The sequence below is a fragment of the Corvus moneduloides genome, chromosome 1 (assembly GCF_009650955.1).
Source record: "Corvus moneduloides isolate bCorMon1 chromosome 1, bCorMon1.pri, whole genome shotgun sequence".
Taxonomy (NCBI): domain Eukaryota; kingdom Metazoa; phylum Chordata; class Aves; order Passeriformes; family Corvidae; genus Corvus; species Corvus moneduloides.
In genome coordinates this window covers 38,022,770-38,030,803 of record NC_045476.1, presented here as the reverse complement: position 1 = coordinate 38,030,803, position 8,034 = coordinate 38,022,770, and positions in this window count along the sequence as shown.

Below are 8,034 nucleotides of genomic sequence, written 5' to 3'. Positions count from 1 at the left end.
AAGACAGAAATGCCTGACGTGCTTCATACTCAGCATGTCAAAGCTGTCACCCCCTCAGTTCCTCCCATTCTATGCAGAATGAGACATTTTTCACTCAGACACAGTACGGTGTGTAGAAATACAAGTTTGGCACAATAGCAGGGACCTTGAGCAGGGGGGACGCAGGAAGCAGCACAGAGGAGTACAGGTATGGGATGGTAGAGGATGGGGCACAGGCTGGCACTGGGGAGCCCCACAGCTGTACACAACTCACTGATGGTCAGCTAAAAGATGCAGATCTGGAGCTGGCAAAACTGGGTTTAGTGGTAACAGAGAGACCAAAATCAATATCTAACATACATAAAGGGCACCACCTATAGAAGGCTGTGTATAGACCAGAGAAGAGAGAAGAAGCTATAGAAGCATGTTGGAAAACATATAAAAAGGATCCAAAGCAGATCCTACAAAAAGACAGATGGAAAAACCAGGGTGAACATTGCATTCATCCCAGGGAAGGACTGGAGATGCTGACAGCTTTCTCTGACACCTCACTTCACCACAACCAACCAGGTGAAACCACAGCCTTAGGACCCAAAGGAGCAGGGAAAGGGTGAGCATAACACCAGAAACTATGTGTGTGCAAAAATTGAAACTGCAATAGTGTTCCTGTTTTTCTGCACCCAGCAGATCTAAACTGATAACAGTTGGAGCCTTGAGAACGCCATTGCACTCACAATAAACTCCTGCCTCTACCTATACATATACTGTGCCTCCTCTTTGCCTGTAAACAAGATTTTATGTGTAATGTCTCTCTGCAGCCCAGAACCAGTGGAGTTTGAGGGTTTAAAATATTGGGATGTTTATTAATCAAGAACCCTTCTTGGCCCCTGACCAGAGCATCCTGCTCAGGGTTGCATTATGAGAGCAGCATCACTGGGATGCTGTGAAGCACATTGCCAGGCACCACTGGGGCACAAAAAGCTGTTCCTCTGGGGTGGAACCAGGCAGGAGGCTGTGCAGTGGGGTGTGTTACGAGAAACAGACACCGCGTGTGGTTGGCTGCTGTACCAATACCAAGGCCCTCAGCACACAAGGAATGTGGTCCTGGAAATACCCCCAGGTACTGCCCCTGCCTCAAATGTCAAGGGAGATTAAAATGCCTTCTCCCCAAAGGCAGAGCTGTGCTGTCTTCAGGCAGGCTGACCTTGGTGGGATTTTGGGGGTGAAGAATATCTCTCAGGTTGCCTGAGCTGTTGCTTGTGCATTGGTTAGCAAGTTGCCAGGCAAACACCTTCGTATAAGTTCAGTTCTGGTATTTCTGCCGATTACATTTCGGGGTTTTTTTACTGTATTATGCTTTATCTAGCAAATTTTACATTCCCAACAGCTACACAGCAATGTAATTAAGGTCAAACCATGGGCCTCCAACATCAGCCAAATTATACAAATTATGTGAGCCAGGTGGGCCAGGAGAAGAGCCTGTGGAAATAATCAGGGAACTGACTCCTGGATAGGTGTTAACCAGGGACAGAAAAGATACACTAGTGGAAATAAAGTTTAAAGGTTAGGGAATTATAAAGGGCCAGAGCAGCAGATTTTCAAAACTCACCTTTTTCTCTGACAAGTGCCGGTAGACCCATTCTGCCATTCTTTAAAAATAGATGCAAATCACTTTGCACTGTTTTCAGGACAACATCAGAAGGCTAATGGCTGGTTTCTTCCCACACCCTGAAAGTAGGATCTATGACTGCCAAAATTACAAACTTCTAACTTTCAGAAAGATAATTTCTGGTAGATGGTACTAAGGAAACATTCTCATTGTGTGACAACCATGAGATTCAGGAAGTTGAATGAAGGCTTCCTTGATGCCAGTCTGATATTATCAGAGCAGCACTGCCCTGTCTGCAGATGTGCTGTTGTTTGGAGGACACCAGCAACGATGCGAAACGACATGGACTCCCCAGGCAGGTGCAAAGAGGAATTGCTTTATTGCAAAAAACAGGCCTTTTTAAGCAATTAGCCCTTTATCAGTTGTATTCTGGTGAAGCACAACAAATGTAATTCAACCAACCACCATAAACCACGATGTGAATATGCAAAGGTTACATAACTTGTTTTCTACCTCTAATTCAGCTGAGTCATTCCCAGAGTCCTTTTCTGCTTAGCTGAAGTAACAGGAGTGAGCCATGATTTCACAAGGGTAACAAAGCCCTCATTTTGCAAGGTTTTACTTATCTGCTACAGACACCCAAATCTAAATTTGTCTCCCATGTCCTCATGGGGATGATGAGGGGCTGTGTCCCTCCAACCCCCACCTCCCTCAGCCTTGTTAAAGAGGGCACAGATAATCCAGTAGGAGCTTCCCCACTGGGACCTGCACATGCTGAGCTAGTTTGCTGCTGACCTGTAAAGTGTGGGCAGAACCCAGACAGAAACGGCTGCCCTCACCCCGGTGGGCAGCCACTCCTGGGTCACCAGTACTCAGCACAGTACCTCTGGTGTAGCTCTTTGCAGGCAAAATCCTCAAGAAGAAGGGTCAGGACTTCCCATACGTAACAGCAGGACAGGCTGTCCCCAGCCATTGCTTGCCTCCAGGTAGAAAGAGCCTCCTAGCAACAGGGTTTCCCTTAAGGTGGTCATCAACTTCTTCCTCCTGTACTGTCCAGAATTTAACTGGAACTGAGCACAGAGCAGGCTATTACCCTCAAAAAGAAATGAGGTTTGTCAAAAGGGATACCCACACAGGTTGTATCTGGAAACTTCAATTAAAGAGAAACCAAATCAAGCTGACTCACAGAGATCCTCAGCAGGTTTCCCCAGGAGACAGAAAAGGCTTTCTGCTGCATTCTGCTGTGAGTGATAACCCCAGATAAGTTATTGCTCATTATCATGGTGTGCACTTGTAGTGCAATACAGACAGGTGTGAAACCAATACCACCTGAAAGACAACTGCCACATCCACAATACCTCTGCTCTCCATCTTCAGCCTCTGCTCACACTCTGGCATTGAGGACATATCTCAGGAATAAAAAAGTCTGAGGAAGCTGCTGGAAGACTTTCATTCTGGTCAACACATGATGGAGGAAAACATCTTTTGTTTCTGCAAGCTAAAATGAAGACATTGCATCCCTTGTAACCAGAGAGACTTCTCCTGGGAAGGGCTAGGTGGAGTGTGCTGCCTTCCCCGCTGGGAGGCACACAATGGTTTTACAGGAAGAAATCAAGAGTAAAGGATGTGTGTGTAGCAACACTGTGGGTAAAGAGGGGCAAACACCCTGGGTTTTTTATTGCATCTCCTTCTGAGTTGCCTTACAAATTTGAAAACTCATTTCTCTCAGTATCTGGTGAGACCAGGGGTACTTCAACACCACTGGCATCTCCTCCTGCTCTGTGGCTGGGCTGCCAGGTCAGCTTGGGGAGGCAGACTTTGGCACAGCAGTGCTGGCAAGTTCAAGCTTTGTGGACTAAAGCATTTGGTAAAGAAATGTCTGACCTAAAGGATCAAAATGCTGCTCTCCCCAGCACACTTTTCTTTTGCTGCCATGGGGGAAAGCCTGATGGTGGTGATTTTCTACAAAAAGAAGCTCTCTTGGTTCTCAAGAGTTTCACTGGAGTCCCTTCCGCAGGGCCCATGGGGAACACTAATGGCCTGGGGGTAGCTACTCCATCCTCCCAGGATGGAGCCCCTGAGTCCCACGGGAGGAGCTCTGTGGCGCAGAGCTGCCCTGCATGGCTCGGCAGCAGGACACACACCATAGCCGTGACTGCACTGACCCCTGCTGGACACTTTTTCTTTTAATTTCTCCAAAACTCTCGTCTTTTCTGTCAGTTGGGCAGAGGCACTTCTGGAGGTGCATCCCTGTCACATCAGTGTCCTGTTCCTCCCATGCTGTCCTGCAGCAGAGCCCACCTGGCAGCTTTTGGTGCAGATGTGAGCACCAGCTGCTCACACAGAGACACACACAAGCCTTCACAGAAGTAATTTCTGTGTCTCTCTTTTGAGAGAAAACCCATCAGAGGAAGCCTCATCCCTTCATGTTACTGTTCTGCAGAGATGCAAGAAGACAACTGAGCTCTGGTGCCTTTCCAGCCACCAGTGGGAGATGTATTTATTCTTCATTAAAAAGGTGGGAGGCAAAAATCACTCAGAGTGAGGAAGAGAGAAGTTATGTCTAGAGATGGAAATGTTTCATCCTGAGGGCTGGTGAAGGAAAGAGTCACAGAAGGATGAAGGTTTGCACACTTTCTACAAGCAGAAGGAGTGTGGCTCAAAGAGATATCAAAAAGAAAGAGGAACATTTTTCCCACATTAAAAATGACATGGAAGTGATAAGGGCATTGAAACAGTTCAGTGCTTAGGCTCACTCATGCCTTGGTGACCACATCTGTGTTCCTGAGTTCCAGCTGCCACACTGAGATGGTGCTGTCCTGCCCCGCAGAGATGGCAGAGGCTCAGCCAGGTCTCCTGCAGAGGTGTTCTCCCCTGGGACAGGTGATGTGCCTGTGAGCTGCTCGGATCTGCCTGTTTCAGGCTGTACCTGAGTTACACCGATCACTCAGAGCGCATCGTGAGGCTGCACTGCTTGTGAGGTCAGCTCCAGCAATTACAGCACGACCCAAGAAAGATGGGAAGAAGCCTTTGTCTGGGCAATCATATCCCTTCCTTCCCAGGCTCATCCAGGCAGGAGGAATGGCTGCACAGCCACACTCCAGCAAGCTGCTATTCAAAATGCTGAATAAAGAAATGCCTTTCCCCCCCTCCTTCCCTCCTCCCCCTCCCCCTTCTCTCCCTTGTGCTGCTTATGAGAGCTGAAGCTGTTGGGTACATTTGCACCAGCACCACCCCTCTCTCTGCAGGGCTGCAGCTGAGCACACGTCGGGACAGTGTGGTGCTGGGGACACTGAGATGTGCAGGGATGGTGGTGCAAGATGTGCACGGGTACAGAGACATTGTGAGAGAGGAGAGTGGAAGTGCTGCCTGCCTTGCACTGAGCATGGACAAAATACCCAAGGAAACCACCCAGCATTGCTCTTTGCTCTCAGCCCAGCTGAATACCTGAGCATTAGGGAACAAGACCCGTTTTCTCTACTCGTTTTATAGGAAAGGCACTGCCTTTTGGCAGCTGGTTTGCAAGTGTTTCTTGCTACACAGATCTCTTTATCTTGCTGAGTGCTGCAGCCAAGATTTGTGCTGAGTCAAACACTGAGGACAATCAATATTTTTCAGTGTCCTGGCAGTTCGTGTTTTGTTCATCCTCACATTCTGCACACGTGTTCGTACCTTCTCTGAACTCAGGCATGTGGAGGATCACAGAGACTGCACATCATCCAAGGGTGCCAGGTGAAGAAAGGGATGAATGTCTTGCCAAGGCAGACCCACATGTACATGTTGCACATTGATTAATGTTAGTGGGAAGTCTGCCTGGATACCGGAGTATATTGAGGAAAAACTGTTTGCTGGGGTGACAGCAGACACTGTGGTCTGAGTGGTGGTACTTTTCTCTTTCATAGAGCTTGTCCGATGTGTAAAGTCTGACCCAGCTGCTGACACCAGCATTACACTGGCTGCACTGACTGCTGGAAAGCACACAGACCCGCAGGGATACCTGCCAGGCCGGAGAGCAACGTTGGGTCAGAATGAGGCCCCAGCAGACACATGCGTCAGCAGAGGCTGTAGGAACCCAAATCTATGCTATTCTGAGGTGGGGATTTCTGTGACCTTTCTCTGTACATTTTAGCATTTCAGGCAAGTCAGCAGAAACACAGATTTACGTAGAGCAGAAGCACGCTGCTCAGAAACCGTGTGTCAAAATTGACGCACTACAGTGGCAGCTTTGCTTTGCCTGGTATTACTTGCTGCCTTTAAGGGTCATTAACATTGAGGTATTTTAACCAAATATGAATATCAGCCCACACATTACAGTTAAACCTGACATATTCAGACTAAGGTTATAATTACCTTTCAATTTCCCAAACTATTTTTACATCCAGACAGAATATCTAAAGTCATGTTTATTTTTTTCTGTCATGTTCCTTTCTGGATCCTCTTCCGGCACAGTTAATAATTTCTATGCTGCTTCATAACTGGTATACATATGTATATATATATAATAAGTGTTTTCAAGAGGCTGAAAATAAAACAGGATTCTCCTGGACATGATACAATTAACTTGGAGAGTTGGGCTTGGGGAGTTTTGTGTATGCTAATGTAGACCCATCCCTGCACAGGAGCATCCTTCAGCTAAGAGAAGAGTGGGATACAAACACCCTTCATTAAATTTTCTTTTTCCTCTCCTTAAAGTTTTGTCTGTTTCTGACCTCCAGGTGTAGCTGGATGTTGCCACAGCAGAAAGAGGCAGAGTTGTGCTGCTGGCTGACAGGGCTCCTCCAGAAAGCACTGAATCAGTCCTATCCTCATCCCCAGACTGCATGCACTGGCCTGAACAAGTGACCTGAAGGCCAGAGATTCTGTCAAGGATTTAATAAGTTTGTCTCCATGTTGTCTTGGGAAGAAGGCTTCAGCATAATTCCAGAAAAAGCCAAATATGGACTAGTTTCTTACTCAGGCATACTGTTTTGGGACAAGAGACTATCATTCCCTGTGCTCAAGTGGCAGTCCTGCAGCTCCGCGCTGAGATGAGGAACAATCTGCTAGGTCCCACTTCACATTATTTTCTGAGAAATCTAGCAAGACCATAAACTAACATGTCCTCATACATCCCACGTTTTGCTGGTGTAGCTCAAGAGCATGGTCCTTAAACATACCCATACAATTGCTGCACAGGCTTGCACAGTGTGGCAGGTGACGAGCCCCCCTGCTGCCACTGCAACGCTCCAGCCTGTCAAGGCTTTTCTATCCAGACACTCAGAACATCATGAGGGGCATCAGACAAAGTCTCCGTCTTTCTAACAGACCCTCTGTAGAACGGAGCCTCTGGTACAAGTAACACCAATAAATCAAAAATAAGTATGCATTTTAGGTTTAAGCTTGAACGTAGTCAACAGTTACTCTGATGTCTGTTTTAAGATGACGTGCTGAAGCCAGAACAAAGTGACTGTTTCATGTGCCAACATCATCCTAAATCCTCTTTAACTTGCATCATCTCAGCAAAAAGAAAAAACAAGATCAGGATTTAAAGATAAGCAGCAGATTTGAACAGGAACAATATAAGAGCTGTGGTGGGTACTTTTTATGCAAGTACGTGAACAGGCACTGGGGATGTGCAGAGTGTTTTAGCCTCAGCTTCTTGTGCTCCCTGCTCTTTGGAAAACCCTAAAATTTGGCACTTTCCACAAGCTCTCTGTCAGCTTGCACAGATACAGGAAGATGTCTTCTGCTCTCAATGCCCTCACAGGCACTGGAAGGGCAGCAGACTGCTCTAGGCTCATCCCTTCAGAAAGCAGAGGAGCTCTGTGACCTACAGGGATGCTTCTGGCCACCCAGAGCAACATAGGGCAGCTCTTGCTAGCCAAACACTGTCCGGATGTGGGTCTCACCTTCTTCATTTGCACAGGAAGGCAGCAATAGCAGCTTAAAGCAGCTGGGCAGTGAGGAGAAGTTGAGGTCCAGCTCAGAGGTCCTGGTGTTGCTGATAAAGTGGAAGCCAGCTGCCTCTGGCAGAAAAACCCTTTAAACTGAAGAAAGCATCTCCTGCCTCCTTGCTAGAAAGGTTTGCATGTGGTGTTGAGGCAACAGCAGGGCAGGATGTCCTCCAGTGAGAGCTAGAGAAGTGAAAAACTTTGCAAAGAGGGCTCTGCATGTTCAAGCTATCCTCATGTCACTGGGTTACAGCCCTTGTGGGGAAGCCCTGGGTCGCAGCCTCACTCCAACTGCAACACAACAACAATCAATGAAACCTCTGAGAAGAGGGAGATATTCCCTAGCAGAGATGCTCACCAGCCAGAGAAAGGCCATCATCATCTTGCCAGTTTGGGCTAATGGGCTCCAGCACCTGTCCCAAAGCACTCACACAATGGGTGCAGGATGAGGCTGTGAGGCTGCAGAAATCATTCCCATCTCTTGTGCTTCAGCTGAGTGAATTGTGATCTGGAGGG